The sequence below is a fragment of the Aquila chrysaetos genome, chromosome 16 (assembly GCF_900496995.4).
Source record: "Aquila chrysaetos chrysaetos chromosome 16, bAquChr1.4, whole genome shotgun sequence".
NCBI lineage: Eukaryota > Metazoa > Chordata > Aves > Accipitriformes > Accipitridae > Aquila > Aquila chrysaetos.
Genome location: NC_044019.1, coordinates 21,387,002 through 21,408,802, shown reverse-complemented (window position 1 = coordinate 21,408,802; position 21,801 = coordinate 21,387,002). Strand labels below are relative to the sequence as shown.

The window sequence follows — 21,801 nt, the reverse complement described above, 5'->3', positions numbered from 1 at the left end:
GCTGGCTGTAATGACACCTACTGGATGTCAGAACTGATGAACTGCAGACCCTGCTGCTGCGGAGTTTAGCTCGCATCACTGCCAATGTAATGTTCAATACCACAGTCCTCTCTCAGGCAGAACTCCCGCCCACTGCAACTCTCTTCCTGACTATTTGGATCTCAGTTACCCCTATGAAGCAATTTCCTGCCTCTTTCAGGCTCATTTCTCAACTCCCAGGTAACAAATTTTCAACCTGATTACAACTGGGCTAGTTTAGTCCAGACTCTTTGAAAGCAGTTGCATAATCTGAGCCGCTCTGCTGCAGCTGTTGTTGTACAAAAGTTATTTATAAACTGTAGACAAAATTCTTAGATATTTACAAAAGCTACTATGCAAAATAGCAAGATATGCTGCATCACACCATGGTTATTGTTTTCACTAGGACCTTTCTGTTTGTTCAGTCCTCACCGTGAGAAACCCACAGCTGCATTTTGGATTTGACTGGGAAAGAATTTAAAACTTTAAAGTTCTGATCACAAATTTAACATCACTAAGTTAATGTCATCATTAATTTAATTCATAAATATTGTACCTACTTAAAATGGAAACTGACTACATGACTAGCAACATCAGGATTTTTTGAAATAGGCTTGGGGGAAAGGTTTGCATTACAGTTGTGTACAATCAGTCACCTTTGCTTCCCCATTTGGTATCATATAATCAGAAAAAGAAGGAAACAGAAAGTTTCCAGAATACAGCATTTGCAAGACTATTAGCCAACCTTCTCCACTGTTGCAAGCAGACACAGCCAAATTAGGTGGAATTAAACTGGCAATGGGCTCAAGATTAATCTAATCTTTGCTTAGATTACATTTGTTTTTACAGATATTACACTAGGGAAAAAGGTGAGGCTCAGCGTGGTATCATGGAGGACCAGTGGAGGCCCAATGGGATTCCAGGCTCTAGAATGGATTTTTTTTGAATTACCTGAGGTCACTAGGTTTGGAAAGATTCTTGAGCCATATGTGGTGGTCAGGGACTCCCTGGCTGAGGAAACCTTAGAAGAAAACACTGACATGAACCTGAGCCCCTCTTGTGAATTCTTCCTTTCAATGGTAAAACAAAAGAACATTTATCCAAATTAGAAATACTTTACCTAAGTTTATTAGGAGCTTAATCGTCCAGTAAAAGACAGAGAATCTTGGATGAACTTCTCTGCAACTCCAGTTCTAGCATTCAGCAGAGGAAATAAAAACATAACACACTAATGAAACACTAAGTTAGAATCACCCACCCACCAGCTGAGTAAAATACTCCTTTTTAAAGTTCTTGAAAAAAGAAACAGAAAACGAAACGTACCCTGGTTGGAAAAGGTATGTTCTGACCATGAATATAAACTGTGAAGCCTGCCTAGAATCAAGTGAGATTCTTAACATCTAAAAGAAGAGGAATTCAGCAGTTTCAATGATATATATAAGTAAGAGATATTTATTATAGGCCACCCAAGCATGATGTCCTGTGACAGCTAAGAAAAACAGAAAAAAATTTTCTCAGCCAAGAAAAGAAGGTAGAACTATAACCATTTACAGTGAAAGAAAACCATACAGAATACTGTCAATTGATATTTTCAAAAAGGTTAAGACATAAATAAATATACAGATATATACACTACACACACCCTTATCAGGAGCATGTTACAGAGGTATTTCAACTATCTCCGCATCACATCAAGCATGATAAAACAATGACATTGAGGAACCCGTCTATCACATGCTATATACACTCTGCCTGGGGAGAAAAAACTCTGGACTCAACATTACCAATGATCTTTAATATTAATTTTTTTTCAAAACCATCTGCCATTCAGGATACTTCAAAATATTTGTAGAGTTCCTCTCACATCGTTTATCAAAGAGGTTTTCAACATCTAAACTCCAGAAAGGTAGCCCCAGCCTGTGGCTTGACCCGAAAACTCAAAAGAACAGTGCAAAATAAACAAACCATGACCAGACAGAGAGAAGGTATGCATGAGAGGAAGACTAGTTTTCTAACTGAATCCCTTGGCATTTTAATCAAATCCTATGTATGATAAATTAGCAACATCAAGCTGACATCTCTGTAAATAAGCTCTTCAAAAAGCATTAGAGACACAAACAAGTAATGATGAATCAACTCTTTTTTGTTTGGTATGAAATCATCACAGAACAACTAACAAACTTGAGTGCTTGAAGTGATAGAATGAGAAGATCCAGGCTGCACCAGCCTCCTCCTTCCTCTGCAATTTGGAAAATTTTACCTGCAAACCAGAGATTTGGACTGGTTACCTGCAAAGCGCCTCCCCCATGGAGAGCACCTGAACAGTCTCAGCAGTATGGCAGCTTGCAGCACAATACAGTTGGTGGGTTACCTCTGCATTCGTGCTCAGAGGCAGTTCTTTAAAGCAGTAGACAATGTTTAGCCTTATCTTTAACCTTTCAAATCCTCAAGGACAAATTTTGTTCTCCACTCTCTTAACTGCCCCATCAGAAACTGCCAATTTGTTTACAGCACTTGCACCCACCATATCCTTTGAGTGATTTAGTCTGAGACCTCGCTTCAGCTTGTCAAACAGCCTGAATCCAAACCTAGTTTAAGAGACCAAAGGTGAACTGAGCTCCCTACTTACCTCCTTTCGATCTTAAGTCCCTGGCTCATAACTAGTCGCCTGGCTGTAAACAGCTTGCTGGTCAGAGAGGAGGAAGGAAGCTGTCTTAACTGCCAGTGCTGGCCGTAAGAGACAGGACCTTTCTGGAAGTGGAAGGAAACAGTTTCCTTTCTAACTGGATGCAAACCTCCATGTCTCTTTCAAGAAAATCTTCTATCTATCTTTTCTGGCCTCAACCCATCCCCTTAGAGCTGGCCAGTCCTTAACATGGTGCTTAATATGTATGTGTTGTACCAAGAGGCCTGGAGCCATTGCGCAGTAAAAGTAGTACTCAGGCAGTTGAAATCGTCTCCATAAATACACTAGAAGCCAAGCAAGGGGATCCATCACAAATAGTATTTACTATAAACTCAGCAGAGCTGACACAAGTCAAGTGACAGCAGAAGATGAGATATGGTGACAATACTCATTTATACCAACCCATCAATTCAGAAAAGTCTCAACAGGCTTCTCAAACAAATGCAGGCTGGGATGCTATATCCAGCCACACCACAATAAAAGAATGATCCTGATTTGGATATCGCAAAGTGGCAGTGTCTTGATTCAGAGCCACCAATCACCGTACAAGCTACGGTTCTCTTTTTTCTGGTAAAAAAACTTACTGGGGCATAGATTTGAAGTAGCCATTGTCATTACCTAATCTGAACTCCCACATAACACAAACGATTAAATTACAGAAAGCTATCCTTGAATTAGTCTCAAATATTCTGGACAGCAAGCACAGAAAAAGTGTTAGCACATAGTAACTGTCTGCAGTGGATTCCCATTTTTGGTGAACAACAGCAAGACTCGATATCAGAGTTTTCAGCCCAAGGAAGACTCATGGCAATTGACGAGTATTTGAGAAAGCTTTATCGTCTCTCTACCATTTTACAGATATGGAAACTGAAACTCAAAGGCATCAAAGTTAGGCGCAGAGCAATTAATCTGCAAGTAAAAGCAAGCAAAATTTATGTGCACTAATAAAAGTATGTAAAATAGGGTTTAAATGAGAGTTGAGTGCTACACAGGCTTGCTGCATGGGCCTTCATATTACCCAAGTCACTATAGAGTCAACATAAAATAATTTCTGAGTCCCAGCACCCTTATTTCTTTTACAGAGGGAAGCTGTTGCTTATTTTTATTTACATTAATTTGATTTGTGTTCTTGTAGAGGAACAGCACAGTGGTGAGAAATGGTATGTTTTTTCACAGAAGAAACTAAGTAAGTTACAGAAAGCAAATGTTCTGTTCCATAGAAGGCTCCATATGCCTGTCTAACCCAGCCATATTTCTGAGGTTAAATGATGCAAAGATAAAAAGCTGACTTTGTGAAACAAAGGTAAATAGCAACCCAGATGCTCTCATTCATATTCCGAAGTTATTGCCATAAGCTCTGTGACCAACACATTTCACAGCTTGTGAGTTTGCAACAATCATAAATTAGGCAGTAAGAGCGGACCACGTATAGTCCTATAAACCTTTGAAAGGGTTTGCTTTATTTATATTCCAGTTGGGGACCCTATCAGTGCTCTAAAGTTTATAAAGTATCAGAATCCAGTAGAATCCACTCCTCAAATCATTCATTTTATATTTCTGATAGCCTGGATTATAACTATGTATTTGCAGTGCTTCACAAGTTCACATACAATGTAAAGAACTATGATTTATTCTTTGCCCTTCTTCCAAGCAAAACTAGGGCCACCAGGTGCAAAAAACTGTGCAAACTTAACATAAAACAAGATCATGTCTCTAAGGAAGTAGAATAACCCTTCCTCTTCAGAGGCTTCATATAGCCCTCTTGGCTATCACGTGAGAGCAAAGTAATAAAAAATGAATCTGGGAAAAAAGTTCCTGAGGTCACTGAATTTGGTTCTGATGGCATAACCAACTATACATAATACCTAAGTGCTAAATTAATAAACAGATTCCCTTCTAAAGGAGCTTGTCCTTCTAGGCGAGATGTACTGACGGGACATGGGAGGGAGAACCTTGTAATGTTGCTCCATAAACATTATTCCCTAACATCTATTTTGTGTACTAAGTAATATGCAACAGCCTTGACTTTCTAGAATCCAGCATTTGCACTTATCCTAAGTTCATTTCATAGAACTTTTTTTCTAGGAAAGGTTATATTAAATGATGTTAAACTGCATTGAAAATATTTGTGACATCTGTCAAATTCATTTAAAAAAATTCATTAGGGTCAGTGTAACTGCAATAAATACAAAATTAATAGCAAGGAGTTTCTTTTAAGGTTACATTAAAATAACATTTGGGATCTGTCTGAATCTGACAAAATCCAGGGAACTGGCTACAGCCACAATTTGTCCTTAATTTCTTTGTGCCTAGATGAGAAAGGCGCTAAACAATCCATATTTTTTATTCACAGTGTTCTATGTGCTGGCGTAGAGGAAGTGGTCTCAGAATTAAACTCGGGATTCTCAGTCAGGCAGGTCAGCTTTGTTTGGCTTTCAGCTCTCCTTGAGCAAGTTACCATTTTGATCCCTTTTTTGTAAATTCTGGAAAACTACATTTAATTCTTCCAACAGCTGTTGTGAGGCAGAGTTGTCATCCATTAATGGTGTAAAGTGCTCTGAACCTTCTGCATGGAAGGTGATATACCATGGCAAAGTGCTATTGTTCTCTGTACTGCTAGCAGTGCCTACCGGGGCATGCTGAAACAAAGTTTTAAATGTAAACCCCACTTTCCTAAGTTCGCTCCTTCTTTCCCCTTCTGCATTCCCTATTTTCCCCTCATGACACTATGTCTTCGAAATAAACCTTCTCTTGTTTCAGAGAAAAGGACATGACAAAATTTGGACCTCTGTGCCGCAACAATTAGGATCACTGGAGAATGACGTTTTCCCTTCAAAGGATTTCTGTGTGTTCTGTTCAAAATATAGAGAGCCAGAGACAAATTAAATCACATTAAATCTGGGATAGATTTGAAATTTGCCAAGTCAATTATTTAATCTAAAAAAGCTCTAATGCACAGTTTTAATTTGGAATGCATGTGCCAAGTACTGCTCATAGCTCAGTATTTTGAAAACAACATACCAGTGACTTCAAGGACATACGATTGAATCTTATACCTTTTAGCTAAATGGAAAACAGACAGACAGGTAAAATCCTTTTTTCCAAATTTACATCTGAATCTTTTCCCAGTTACACAGAAGATGCCATTCTCACAAGGCTTTTAAGTACATCTTAAAATTGCATTTTTGTTACTTAGATCCGAGTGACAAGAAAGATGAATCGTGTCTCAGAATTTATTCAGCATTGCTAATTAAACTCATTCCTTGAGGCCTGGGAAGCACTAAACCACTGGAGTGTAACAGTGAAAATTAGTGATTTGAATAGAAGAATCATGAACTTTGGAAAAGAAAACATTACCCATCGGTGGAGCTCACAAAATAGCCCCTTACAGAAACGGAATAAGATTAATGAAGGTGAAGTCAAGAAAAACAACAGCTTTTAAAAGTCCTCATGTCTTATTTTTTAAAGATCACGACATAAAATAGACTCAGTGCCACTAAAAACCTTTAACATGCACATACACATTTAACACAGAAAATAGGGAAGCAAGTTTTGTTGACTTCACCTTACTATATTGCACAGAAAAAGAAAATTATTCACCAAAAATTATTTTTAAAAAATTTTAAAGTGAAATTAACCTTCAAGCATTTCAAAGTATTTGGATCCAAATTCTGTCCCTTCAAATTTTGTCATACTTCGCTTAAAACTGTTAACGTAGATGTTTCAGTGTTACCAGTAATGATTACGCTCAGTGAAAGAACTATGCATGCTTCCGAAGCTCCTGCTGAAGAGCATGGAGACCGGCACATCCAGAACATAGCCCTTGAGGGCTCTGCTCCTCCACTTTTCAACAAATGAAACATAGATATGACAACAAAAATAGCAGCCCCTGTCACCATAGCATGGAGGCATGAGTGGCTGTTGCATCTGGAAATCCATGCTAAAGATAGCAAAGAGGAAGCCTTCAAAATCAGAAGTCATTGGTGAAATGTTGGACTTAATTCAAGGGTTATTCTCCTGGTAGGAATATCACAGGGGCCACAAGATGCTGCCTCCTTAAAAGGCAAGATGCCGCCAATCAGCTGTTCAGGTGTATCGCAGCCACACACAAGGCCAGGACTTCTGGCAATGGCAGCTAGCTTGGACCTCGGTGGGACCAAGGAACTGCAGAACAAGAGCTGCCACAGATGCCTCTCCCAGATTGCCACGACTCCCCACCTGCCGTGTGCCATTCAAAATCTGGCACTTTTCTCTGGCATTTGTGGCCTGACTTTCCAGGGCAATGACTTTCTAGAGCACCACTGGAATTCCAAAATGCCCATCTCCTCTTGTCATTTGGCCACGTGAGATTGTGATTACTTAGTGCAGTGCCATGCTGTGACCCCTGGTGTCACTCCCAAACCATGCTGGAACATTCACGCAAATGTAAATCCCATAGATGTCAGAAGATAGCTATGAGGAAATCTGAATCATCACTGGTGAGTATGGAATTGAACCACTATAATTGTAACAGTAGGGTTAGAGATGCCCTCCGCTTCACTAAAGAATGAATACATAAATGCATACATAAATGACTGTAGCACATATACATCTAATATAAACTACATTCCAGGACTTTATAACTTGCCTGTAAACATCTGCTTCAATGAAGATGGGATATAAAATCCCAGTCTTCTATTGTGCGCCTTTAAAAAAAGGGAGAAAAAGAACTGTGTGATTTTTTAGAGTAACAAACAGACATCTTAGGTGATTTCATCCAGTTAGCTGGATTATTCTGTTTTTTATAATGCTATATTGGGGCTACAGTGGTCTGAGACACAGTCCACCTAGCAAGCACTTGCAGCTTGCCTAGCAGTTCCAAGAGTTGAGACACAACAGCAAACACGGTGCTTATAACCTACCCTCAGGGCAAAACGTAAATTTGCCAACAGCAGGACCAATCTGCTGTTGGCCAAGGGTTGTAGCTCGTTATAGGTGTCACTCTCTTGGACAAACCCACCTTATTTGTGATTGAGCCATGATCTGATAAATTTTATGATGCTTCTCACAGGAGTTTCTCAGATCTGGAGTCGTCAGTAACAGCAAAGCCTCCCCCCCGTTGCCAGTGTTGGACTCCAGCTGTTCTTCATATACAGTCTTTTCACTATAGCATATATGAATCTATACACTCAGAAGCCTATTACTTAGAAACAACTCATCTCTAAGAACAAAAGAAAAGCCTCTTTTTTTTAAAAAAAAAGGTATCCAGCTTACCAACAGGGCTCAGCTTTTAGACATTAAACCACACTGATATATGAAACCACAATACAAAACCCATCACCTTCATGACAAGAATATTGTAGCAATAAAAATGCATCAGCTCTTGAAATCCTGTACTGTTTAGTGATCTGCTCCAGTGAGGTTCTGCAGAGATCCATTACCTCCAGAGGCTATGGTCTGGACCGAGCAGCAAAACACAGAAATGTGATCTCTGTCAGCCTTCACACGACACTTACAAAACTAACACACACTGCAACATAACTGACTACTCTTGTTCAAAACCATCAGATGACTGAATATGCACAGCCATAGAATTACTCTTTAAGCAGATAGTTTTCTCGGTGATTTGGAAAAGTGGGAGAAGCCCACTCTATCAATACACACTAGGCAACTGACACAAAATCCAGCCAAATGCTAACGTGAGTTAAAACAATAAAAACAGCTATTTCCATTAAAGCTCTCTTTGAGTGCAGAATTCTTAGTTGGTAAGAACATCCCTTCCTGTGGTGTTTACATTCAAAGCTATTCTCCAATGCAAATTACCTCTGACCAGTGGTTTTCCAGTGAAAAATGCTCACCTTCCAGAACGAACGCTAGGTTAATATCATGAATATGAGATTTGAAAGGAAAACATCAGTTGGAAGTAAACTTCTGAAACTGTCCAGTAGTACCCCTCAATATCCAGTCTTGCTACAAACAATATCAAGTTCAGTGGCAGCAATGAGTAAGCAAAGCTTTCCTTGAAGATGAATGGTCAAAGCTACACATAGTTATTCTAGTATTGCTTCCTTCTCAGTAGAGTGAGAAACTTCTGTTTGCTCACTTTGTCACTTTGCATTTGTGGTACATTGGACAACTGACTGGAGAGGCATCTATACTATTTATGCTTACTAAAGATGCCGCACCTTTAATTTAAAGGCCAGCTTGGGCTTCTTTTTAAATATGGGGCTTTAACATTCAAATGTCAGATCTGAACCTTGTATTAAGCAACACACTTATAAAACCTGCCACATGGCAAAAGTGCTAGTGCTTCTTCTTCCCATATTCCTGCACTGCGTCCTGTCCCATCATAATTTTTCAGATAAAAGGTGTTTTTATAGTATGTTAATTTTCAGTATTGCATACAATAATCAGCAAACAAATCTGCTTATATCAGAGGAACATAAAATTCACAAATAGTGTGAGACATGATTTTAGGAATGCATGTGAGACTGTGTCAGTATTATATTATCCAGCACTAATAACTAACCTGCACATTTTTTTGGGCGTGCTGAATGTTAGTCAGCCTGCCCCTTCGCTGAGCTGAAGGTAAGGTAGACATTCTTAGGTGGACAATTAACACAAGTAAAATGAGTTGACCCTAGCATCAATTTCTCTTCATCAACTATGTTTCTATGACTGGATCACATGCAGACATCTACACTAAACAGACAAGATGAATCTTATCCTCAGTATATGAACATGAAGCATTTCTTTCTCTAGGATCCAAGTTCATACTTCCATTCACTGAGATGCATTGTGTAGCCTTCTTAAAACTTGGCTAGAAGGCTATTATAGTCCTTAATTATATTAATTTTAGGATGTGCTTTTTAGAAGTGTTTTAGAAAAGCAGAGCCAGTTTCTTTATTTTGAGGTTTCTGGGAGCTTTGTCATTTGGAGTTCTTCACAGGTGATTCAAGAAATGAAATACTGTAAAATCCAGCAGAGCTGTAAAACATTACAGGGTTATAAGTTCTGATCAGTTCCCACTCTTGCAAACATGCAGCAGGAAGGAGTACTGAGAAGGGATTACAGAGAGGTTAATTAAAGAATTAACAGAATAAAATACTGTCTGATTAGAGGTATCACATTCAAATAGTTATCTAAAACTGTTGCTTTTTCAGTAAGTTTAGAACTTGCTGTGATAACGTGGCAGTAGACAGAAGCTTGCACTCAGCTGTAAATGTGAAAGCATGAACTTTTTGACAGTGTCAAGTTCACACTGTTCCCTGAAGATATTTCTCAGACAAGAACAACAGGATATAGTAAACTTAAAAACAACAGAAGAGTAGCATGAAAGGTAGGACCTATGCCTAAGTTATGGAAGCAAGATACAACTCTTAAAAAATTGAGATTTATCACAAAAGTTGACTCTACAGAAAAGAAAGAAAAAAGTTATAATTATACATTATTTATTTGAAATAGATAGCTCATGTAATTATATACTGTAACTTTAAAAAAAAAAAGTTAAATTACAAAAACTAGCAGTGCACTTAAATAGTTAAGAAGTTTCTGAACTGCTCTCTTTCCTAAGAAAAGATGTTCTCAGGTTGCAGCTACCCTGAAAAAATAGCTTTCCAGCATTTGAGTACTTTTAAAGAAAGTATTTCTAACCCAGCAGCACATTAGTATGTCCTTGAGGACACAGCAAGACAAATACATATCACGTATCACTGTGCTCTTAGAATTAAACAGCAAGGGAGAATAAGAATGGTAGTGTAACTCCTAGTGAGAGGGATTCTTCAGAAATGGAAAGGTGCACTGTTTTAGAGATACCTCTGCTCTCTTGTGAGACTTTTACACAATAGCAGCATGCTGCGCTTCTGGTACCTTAGAGAGGGATATATCCTTCAAAACTTTTCCTCAAGACAACTTATGGGACCTTTTCCCACAAAGACGGTCAGAGCCACAGACAAATGATTAGATGTATGAAAAGATTTCTTGATGAGGACAGACAGTGACGATGAGGACCATAGAGCTTAGAGAATTATTGAGTAAGAGGGTATTCAGTAGATGCATATTAAAGAAAGAAAGATACAGAGAAAACAGTCACTCTGTATTCAGTCTGTATTATAACTGACTTTTAATGAAACTGAAGTGCAACAGCACATAATTAACTGGCTTTACTAAGCTTGGAAAAGGGATTTAAAACATCATGCTTCCCACTCTTTTGGAACAGATATTTCTCAATACTTCTCACAGAACATCTTTTGCTCTTCAATAAAATTATAATTGAAAGCACTATAAAAATGGTGTGATTACATGGATCAGCTACAGATCTCTTACCATTATGATTTGGTAATCAATGACAGATTATAAAAACATTCAACGTTTTATTAGAGAAGGAAATTATGTTTACACTTCATGGTATGTCAAACAGTGGCTAAGAAGAGACAAGGAAGAACCTTTCCACTCCTTTTCCCCTGCCTTCCCCGGACAACTTGTTCCGACAGCCTGTTCTGGAGTTCCATCCATCATCCTCCATATCATCCCCCAACAGCCACGATCAGATGCAGCATACCAAACTACATGACACATTATGACACACTCCTACGTGACCATGGTAATGCACTTGCAAAACTGCATGCATTTACAGAACACATTAATGAAGTTTTCTTTAGAGACATCCTCTTCAAATTTAAGATTACACACACTGTTTATAGTGTGGATGGTCACCAGAATGGAATTTAACTATCTTAGCCATTTGAAAAATATTGCCATATCTTGGACATTTAACAAGGTTTCCACAGATTTTATACGGGTCAAAGGGAGGGAAAGTGCTTCTAAGATATTTCTAAAATAATGCTTCCATTCCACTTAGAATGGAAACTGCCTTTCTGACACCTAAAGCCGCCAAGTTCTTGATCTGCTTTTCTTCAGGTAGAGAATCCATTAAGTGATGAACAACTTCTCAAACAGGCTTATGCACTGTTTCCACTCTATGCACATGGCCTCAGATTCTTCCAGCTACTTTGAATGTTTTTGGTGTGTGAATCAGCCACGGGCCCTTGACTGCAAGAACTACAGAATACAGTACTGTGAGGTAAAGGCAAAGCACACTGAAATCTCATGACTCAGTTTGTGGATTTGGGGACATTATTCTGGCACCTGAGGGAGTTGTTACACAATTCTGTGAATTTTTTCAGGATGCTTTGAGGAGCACATGGAACAAAAGCCCTCAAATTTCAGGTAAGTACCATTCTTCTGAAATTCATTAAAAAAAAAAATTAAAATCCAGAACTTCCTATCTTGCCTGCTCTAACAGCAACATTTTCTCTAAGGTCATCACCAGATGAAAACAAAGTTTTGTTTACCTTTCAGTCTACTCAGACAAGATAAATTTTGTTTTGGGAAGATGTTTGGTTTGTAATGTAAAGTGCTCATTGAAAGATGTTTATGTTTTCTCTGTATGTAAGGTTTTCCAGAGGCTTTGGTGGTGTCATAAGATGTATTTCATGGTATGCTCATATAAGAGTAGGCTGTTTAAATTACTATGCAAGACCCTGTAACTACAATAAAAGGTGCAAAAAAGCAATGCTAGCCACAGTGCAGCAAGGTTTGTGTTCTGATAATGCTAACTCCACATTAAACACTTATTCTGTGTGTGACTTGGCAAAAGGTTCTTCCCCAAAATTACAACTAAACTCCATTATTTTCTTGGTTTTTTTTCCACAGGAGAGAAAAGAGTAGGTTGATAGGAACAAATACATCTTTAGATAGTGTATATCCTTTGACTAAAAGTCTAACTTGTCAGTTACAAAGGAAGCATGGAACATTCTTGAACTTTATATTTTCATCACTGAATCAAAGATAGTTAAAAAAGATAATTCCTAAATAAACTAAAAAAAGTTAATTTCTTAAAAACCAGTGCAAGAATGCTATTTTTTCAAAATGAACTCCATAGCAAAAGGAGCAAAATGCTCCTCTTAAAAACCCGAGCATCAAATTCTTTCTCAGAAATTCAGATTAACTTCCCCATACATTCTTCTTCTTATGAGGCTGATACTTAATAAACCATATTAATTTGTTTGTGTCCATTTTCACTGAGACCTAGAAAGGCCAAGCTCATTTGATTTGTGTAGACACAAAAGGAGACCACCCCATTTACCAGAGCAGAAATCACTTTTCCTTATTACAGTGCAGCATGCTGACTGTTGTATTGGTTGCCATTACTAGATGAGAAATAAAGTAATTTCTTATATTATTCCTGCCTAAAATGACTGTATTGTAGTTCTACAATACCTGAAGCATGAATATACAATATTGTTTTTAAGTATCTAAATTGTCCAGTTGGTCGAAGAACTTGGTGACTCCTGGAGGAAGCGTGGCAATGGTAAGGAAAGACCAGAAGGATAACAAAAAATCTGTAATTAAGATGATGTTTTGTAGTGTGTGACAGAAATCACACAAAAATAATTCCACAGAAATATTAAAAACCTTTGAGATACAACTAAGTGATTTAGATGCAGTTTTAGTTTGAATGTGAACTTGCATATGATATATGTGATTTTTTTATATATATATAAACCCCAGAAAATCTGTAGATAATGTACAGAAATGATAACTATCGCTGGATAAAAACCACTACAGATTAATGAAAATATCTGAGCAAATCCTGAACTGCCCAAGAAAGGGTACACAGTTCTGACAGATCCCTTAGTACAGATGGTGGGAGTAAAACATATCCACATGATAATCACATCCTTACCAAAATTGAAAACGTATGTGAAAGTCGTGGTGGTCCTGCAAAAATATAAACTCATAAACGATTTCTTGATTTGGTGTCATCATTCATTTCTTTCATTTGAGAAATCAGTTTTAGTAGGCCATACAAAGATTGATGGCTTTTTCATAAAAGGATATTTTATGAAATAGTGAAATGTAGCATATTTCTACCTGATAAATGCAGAGACCTGTAAACTTTGAACCCACATTGGCCTTTGTTGCTCATGACCCTGTTTAAGTGATTTATTTTCTTTTAACAACTGCAGTCTGCAGGAGGTAGAATATACTGTGTAGATCTTTAATTCTGTTGAAAATTGAACAGTTTAAACAGAATGGCTGACATTAGAAGACCTATTACTGAAGAGTCATATTATCTTCATTTCAGTATCCCTTTTAGGAGCAATATTTATGGTTGGAGAAAATACATAATTTATAAAAACAGCCTAGTAGGCTGCTGCAGAGCAATGGAGGAGTTGGCATCCTTGGCCCCACATCAGGGTGTCTAGTGGACTGCATGAAAGCCAGAGACTCTGGAAACCTGGCATGTGTAAAGGTATAAAATCAGGAAACTTGCCTGTTGTCTAGAAGAACATCTTGAAGGGAACTGAACACTCCTCACCCTTGTGAAACATTTGGATTTCAAAGATTTAGCAAATTCCAATGAAATAATACTCTGCTAGAATTTTTCTGCCAGGCTCTCGATACAATGGCAGCTTTATCTTTGACTTAAATTAATTCAGTTTCTTTTTTGCCCTCCCTTCACTGCTTTTTATTTATATTTTGTTAATGTGCAACAAAGTGAAATAGCATCATAAGCATACTTCCTACTCCCTGGTTTGAATGTCACCATGGAAGTTAAGCAGATCAGTCCTCTTCCACGTATACGGAGAAGCCATCTCAGATCCGAAACATTTTCCGTACAGAGAGTCCAACTTTGTTTCACAACAGTGGGGACTCATGTCAGGTAGTTTCCCCAGTAGCACGCCACACTACTGTTCTAATAATCTTCATTAGATGACTGGCCTACAAAATCTTAGCAGGCTTTAATATGTATCTCTGCATTACCACATAGTGCCCAAGGCTCCATCTTATAAAATTAAATGGATATGATCAGAGAAACGAGTAATGCTTTTTTAATTCTGTTTTGAAGTTGCTCATTCATGAAACAAGCTTCTTAGGTTAAGCAAATTCTGTGTTTGTGAAACATCTCATGAATATATGGTGCTGTAATAAAAATAATAAATGTTTAAAGCCCCCTTACTTTTCTTTACTCTTCATTATTAGAAATAAATCTTATGAAGCAGATAAAAGTATTACGATTAATCCCTCCTGAATGGAGACAGTATGTACTATTCTTTTCAATACAAGAGAAACTGGCTTTGACTAGAGTGGCAACAACTGGCAAACTGATTTTATAGTTTTGATTTATTGAATATTAGGAAATAGACTTTTTTAATAACAGCTCCATTTAAGTATTCATTAAAATGGAATTAGTACAAGCAGGGCCAGATTCTGATATCCATATTCTTGTCAGACAGCATTTTATTACAGAAAAGTCTCACTGACATCAGTGGGATTACTTGTAAAAGACCATTCAGTATGAGTGAGAACACAGAGCTAGATCCTAACAGGGTACAGAGGACTACAGAGGTCTTAGGTACTTCTCCCCAACCCCGAAAGTGCCCCACACACTCTTCAGCAATGGCTGGAGCAGTATGTAATTGTCTGCCCGAGGCACCTTGTCTACACTGGTCTGCATCATCTCCTGGATCTCACCAACACAAATATGTGAGTCACCTTGTCCCTGCTCCAGGTATATGGGACGTGAAATATACATCTTCATCCTCACAAAGGAAATAATTCCCAAAGGTTGATTATTTTGCTTTAGACCTTATGCTAAAGACAGCTATCTTCATAGTTCTTTTAGTTTGAGCAAGTTTGACCTGAAGAATGCATAGCACATGTTGCCATAGAAAAGAACTATGAAGATGAATTTTGATTTATAAGAAAAATCATTTAGAAGAAAAAAAAATAAGGGGCTATAGTAATGGATCTTATTAGAAGATCAAGGCTGCATACTCTATTTCTCTAAATTGCACAGCAGAAGAGAAGACCATCTTGTGTTTTTGTTTTGTACACTCCTGATTTAAATATACATATAAAGAAATTCCACTAAACTCTTGTGATGGTGACGGGTACAGAGAACTGGCTTAGTTATAAATACGATTGATAGTTAGAAAAAGCATATTGATTTTTCCATAAATAACCCAAAATGTCTCTCAAATTCTGAGTTCTAGCACCTGTACTATCTTTCTTTATTCAGTAATCTCTATAATGAGCAGGTGAGAAGGCGGAGAAATCTGACCTTTATACATAAAGCAATGATGTATGAGCAAATGGTGAATATCCTAATTTATCTTTCATTCAAAATTATTTGGCAACTGATTTCGGAAAATAATCTTTAGTATGTATGCTGCACTTTTATATTTTCATTACAGACACAGGTCATACGTGGAATATACTTCTACTCCTTGATTGGGTGAACATAGTTAGAATCCAGTCCTGACAGCAAATACTTCACAGGCTGTTCAGTGTACATACAGCCCTTCTTCCTCTAAAAGGCTGGTGTTTCTGCAGAATTCCTTAGCAGAAAACTCATTTGCCAATAGAAAACTGAATACGGTCAAAGCCAATTTGTTTAATACTTCTTTAAAATCTCAAAAAATGGTCTATTTTTGTTTCTAAGTGTAATTAGTAAACAGACTACTTACTATTGTTTAACTTTGGTTTAAAAACCAGCCAACACTAGTTTCTACTGTATAGTTCTTGAAGGTCAGACTTGAAAGCTTAAACTTCAGGTTCTACCGAGATAAAGGCACTGTGCTTTGCAAAGTTATGCTACTATCCCTGGTTATAATCTTCACTGACTTCAGAAATAATTGCTTTCCTTAAACAAAAAGGAAGTCTGATTCTAATTTGCTATCTAGATCTACATTCTTATATTCTTTTTATAGATTTTTGAACAAGTTATCACTGGAATCTTCCTTCACTCAAACATAAGTGAAAGTTTTATCTTACTTCAGATATCACAAAAATAATTTATGACTAAGGAAACAAAACCTTTTGTCTCACAATATATTTCTTTGCGACAGCTGTGGTATTTCACTGAAAGCACAAAAGCTGTGATGGTCTGGACTGCAATCAACCATTTTTAATAGGAAATTTTTACAGACTTTTAATAAGATCTCCTAACATAATTTATGGGGAGAGGTTTTGAAGCGAAGAAGAATTGTTTGGCAAAGTGTTCTTCCTCTAATCTCAGGAAATTTAAATAATCGAGTGCTCATTTCCTCTAAACTTAGGATTTCTCCTAAAAAAATGGTTAAGAAAAACACCTGCTACACTAGCAGCAAAATAAGTGTATCTAGAGTCCAAACAACATATATTTCTAAAGGCTTTTCAAAGGCAAAATGCTCCATGTCAGAACCCAATATTATTAATAATAATGCAATATTGAATTTTGCTTCTTAAACTCAGAATATTTAACAAATATTTTGAATGAAGATAGCATGCTGGTCAGGATAACTGCAGGTACTTTTTTTAAACTGATACAGTTGGGGGAATTGAAATAAGTGGGCAAATGTGGAGAATTTACAGTTTATAAGAAAACCAGATAAGCACCCAAAAGTTACTATACTTACTGAAGTTATCCAGAGTTCCTCTGACTGCAGAACTTGGCTGGAAGAACTAGGGAAAAACCAGAAACATAAGTAGGAAGCACATTTCTATACATCTATAAAGCTAATCAAAGCTCCTGAATATGAAACAGGTTTTGTTTGGCTGATTAGGATTTTGGATTAATTTCTGAATTATTTTTTACCCTTGCTGAGTAACTCATTGTCTGTAATTCTGACTTGAAGTAATAGCTGACCTAAATGTGTGCCCCCAGTCTAGGTTTGTTAGCGCATCTCTCCCAAAGGAGGAAAAAAGAGAGGGAAAACCTTTAAAGGAAGGACTCGGGAACAGCTCAGGTAGTCACACTACCCGGGCTCCGTCCAGGTCACTGTGTGCCAAAGACCTCAAGAGGGCACTCAGCACAAAACGTACCGCATTACAGGAACGAAAAGGGTCTACAATTGCCATTGGCCAGTTTTCACAGAAGGCAGTTATCCTTACCCGGTTTTCCAGAGAGCCAACTCAGCTTTCATCTCATCACTACAGATGGAGAACTGTAAAAAAAACAAACAAAAAAAAAGAAATTCTGAAGAGGAAAAACTATGCCATCACAGAGTCTGTACTTGTTTTCTGTATTGAAGAAGATCTGTTTCATCAATGCTTTTAACAAAAGAGGATCAGTTTCTAGAGTCAACCCTAACCCCTTTATTTTCAAAAGCTGTCTGTTGATTCCAAAGAGCTATTGCCTCCATAAAGACTGCTTTTTAAGATGTGTCACCTGAAGAACTTTTTTTTCTTCAGTCACTACGTTCAAAGCATGCAGGACAGAATATCAGTTCTTTAGACTCCATCTCCCCCCTCGCCTCTCCCCCTTCTGGTTTGCCTACAGAAACAAACCAAACCAAACTAAACCAAACCAAACCAAACCAAAACAGTTTACAGGGGGTGCCAGCCAAAATTCATCTTTTCCCTTCAGCAGCCAAGACTTGCTTGGATGTTTCTTTCTCCATGTGTATACAAATATACATACACACACACACTAGCCAGTTCTGAGATTGTAGTGACCTCCTTTGGGTTCCTGCTCTGGCCCGTCCCCGAGGCGCTGCTCCCACCCGACCCTGCAGACCTGCCTGCTCCAGGGCACTGGCTGGCTGAGGCTCCCCAGCGCTGGTGCACCCGTCCTGGCGGCCTCCCCAGGGACCTCTGGCTCCCTCGGCAGAGCTTTAATCCCATCGATGCCCCGTTTCTGAACTGGCTTCACAAACTGCAGACAGGACTGCAAACAACTGCCTCGTTTCCACAGAAATGTCATTATTTGAACAAAACTGAAACCCATTCTTTCACTGCATCCTCTTTACATTGGTAGTTTCACAAAACACATACTGCCCCCTTTATATTCAAAGTGGACTTCCTGATGCACAAGTTCAAATCCCAGCTATCATCTATCATCTTAATTCTTCTGGGACAAATAAAGTATTATGCAACATACCATATGTGGCTATTTCAGCAGAGCTCTTTAGAGTCATGTCCTGTCTACCCAGTGTGATCAATGGTTATTTTATTTTTGTATATTTGGAATACTACATGACAAACCTCCTTCTGGGTGCACTACCTAAACAAAAAAAAGACACAAGAGGTTGGGAGTCAATTCCCTATGTGACTTGGGCCACTGACATACCCTGGGGTATCTGAGACATCTGCAGAGGAATCTCACACACGGCATGCGATCTATAGGAGACTCACGGCAGCTTGTAGCCATGCATGATATCCCAGAACACAAACTGGCACTAGGCACGTACTTCAGCACCTGAAATGTCTCCTGAAGATCTGTGCAAATCAAATGTATGATGTATCCCTATTCCCCCAGGGTGCTGGGTGTCACGTTACCTTTATTCTCGCAGGACTGTATTAAGCAGTACTAGATGAAAGTCATCTGCACTTTAAAAATTCTTAAACACTCATTCTCTGAAAATCAGATCCCATTCCAGATTAGGCACACAAAGGAGAGACCTATCTCTGTACCCATCTGTAACTTCCAGAATGCTGACCTATGGAATATAAAATACTTCTAAGGCTATCAGTCAGACAGTATTAAAATATTCTGCTTAAAAACACTTCTAGTAAAGATAATTCATCAGTTAAAGTAGGGATATTATTTCAAAAATACTGCCCAAACTAGAATAAATTAATTAGCCAGGATTTGGATGAAAAATTAAGAGTTGAACCATTATCCAAAAGTAATACAAGCATGCAGATGATCAAAACTAATCTGAGCCATGAACTTTATTAAAGGCAATGTGGGCCTTTATCAGGTTCATTGCGCTCAGTGCTGTGAAACTTGGAAGCAGGTGCTACCCCTGCTCTGGTTATTAGTCTCAATAACTAAGTCTAGTCGCTATTTGGTCAGGTTTGTAGGTGAAAAAAAGAAAAAAAAAGAAAAAAAGGTTTGTCTACAGCAGTCTTACTAACTTAGGAAATTTAGGTAAGTTTTTAAAAGACACTTTAATCTCTGGAAACTATGGTGGGTATAATGATGATAAGGTGATGTGACTAATAATTAATTCAACCTTTATTGATAAAAAGTTGAAACTGCCAGTGCTTTCAGTATCTTCTACGTATTTTATATAAAACCAGTATTAGAAACATTTCCCAAAACGTTTGGTGATCCAAAACACAAACAGGCTGTGGACAGAATCACACTATGTGTGTTAGTTGTGATACAAATGTGTAAAACTCAAGAGTATAGAGGCAAGAGATGCAAAGGCTGTTCTGGAAGCGCACAATATTCCTCCAAACCTCAGATTGTGACTTTGATTCCTGCAAATTGCCCAGTAATTCCACAGCAGAATTAAGTTTTTTCAGCTTTTGCAGAAAGGGTGGAACTCCCACTCCCTAGCCAGTGAAGCTGAATTCATCAAGGTTTGTTTTACTGAGCAATGAAAAATTTTCATAAGTAATGTCCAGGACAAAAAAAAAAAGCATCTGCTATTTTTTAAGCACGGCAACTAATTGGAGTGGCATCCTTTAGTCTATACATCCCTTGAGTTCATTATCAATTGCTAGTTTTTCCTAGTTACCTTCCAATATATTGGCAAACCTCTCTGAAAACTCCAAGGTTGCCATTAATATTCAATGAGTCTCCAAAGTTTGTGTAAACGATTTCTAAATACAAACCACCGAGAACACCAAATATCGCTGTTAAGGACCCTTTTTATTTGTGTTTCCATATTTATTGCTAAAATCTCATTTGTAAAATTTGCGCTAAGTGAGTGTTTCACCGACAACAGAGCAACAGCTCTTTTTGCTAAACAGTGTCAACGCTAGGAAGGCATTCAGTGGTATGATCAATAAATCAATATAACTTTTTTCATACTGTAGATTATTTATTTAAACTGTTGAAGCATAGAACACTACCTCCAGTCCCAGTGAACTATATCTCATTTAGTTATTTTACATCAAGGACAAGACTTTACAAAACACTGTACCATCAAGATGATTCACACGTTCTAACGTAAACAATACAAAACACAGCACTGTAGTACCAGCCTCAACTTTCTCATTAGCAGAATAATCATCTCAGCTCTCTTTTCCTGGCACTTTAAAACTCCACTGCTGGTTGTCAGACTGTATTTCTCCAAAGAAATATTTATCTTGAATTAGTCAACGAATTTTAGAGTAATAAAAAGCTCTTAATTACTTTCTAGTCAGTACTGTTATGTAGCATAAAGAGGCCATCCACGAAGCCTTCTCTCAAACCCCTCCAGCTCTTACTAAATAAGTCTTTAGAAGACATTTAACCCAAATAGTTGTGAACTTGTCTAAGTGTTTTCTAAATTTCTGTATCCAGTGAACACTTAGCATAAGCCCCAGGGAAATAAAAGTTTGCGTGTGGTTCTCTTTTTTCCTCTACTTCTTTTTCTTGGCTTTCATTTTAGCCTTTGAAACATCGGGAAAGTCAAGCTATGCTCCTGTTGGTCTGCCAGACCTGTTGAATAGGAAATTTCTTAACGCTTCAGCTGAAAAAACGTGCAATATGTCGGTAACACCGAGTCATGGTTTGTTACTTTCAGTTGGAGTACGAGCTAAGGTGTTAAAACAAACTAAGCAGCGGGTTACTAGCCATCTGGTTAGGAGCTTTTGTCCTTTCTCTGACCACGTTTCACTCCCGACATGCCTATATTAAGTCTATTATTTAAACTCTTCCAGGAGAAAGGACTAGACAAGAACTTACACTTTTGGGGGTGGGGGGTGGTGGTGGGGTAGGAAACACTCCTTTTAGACGGAGAGAGAGAAAAAAATAATCTCTGTTCCCACACGGTAGCAGTCCTGCCGACACCGATGGCACACAGGCACCAGCGCACCTGGGAATACCTGACTAAGGGCGGCCAGCTACTCCCATCTCCCTCGCAGGGACGAGCGCCGAGGCGACCCGCCCGGCGTTAGCCGGCACGGCCCGCTGCCGCCCGCCGCACCGTGAGGTGGAATTCGGGTCCGGGCTGCCCTTAAACCGCCCGGCCGCGGCGGGGGAACCTCCGTCCCGCAGCGGAACTCCGCCGGCGAGGGCCCGAGGGGAACCGCTCGGGGACCGGGGCGACGGCGGGCCAGGCGGAGGCTGGAGGGGACCCGCGCCCTTTCCGAGGGGCCGCGGCCGGAGCCGCCGGTGGCCCCTCACGGCTCCC

The 21,801-nt window shown here is 38.5% G+C and overlaps 1 long non-coding RNA gene across 1 annotated transcript; it reads right to left on the bottom strand.

The window, feature by feature from the left end:
• Positions 1 to 7,905: 7,905 nt before the first annotated feature.
• On the bottom strand, positions 7,906 to 21,759 carry LOC115351993. The gene is made up of 4 exons (XR_003926970.1): positions 21,354 to 21,759; positions 17,555 to 17,676; positions 17,149 to 17,194; positions 7,906 to 9,740 (listed from the first exon to the last, which is right to left on the bottom strand). It is a non-coding gene; the product is annotated as an uncharacterized LOC115351993 (long non-coding RNA).
• Between the last annotated feature and the right edge of the window lie 42 nt (positions 21,760 to 21,801).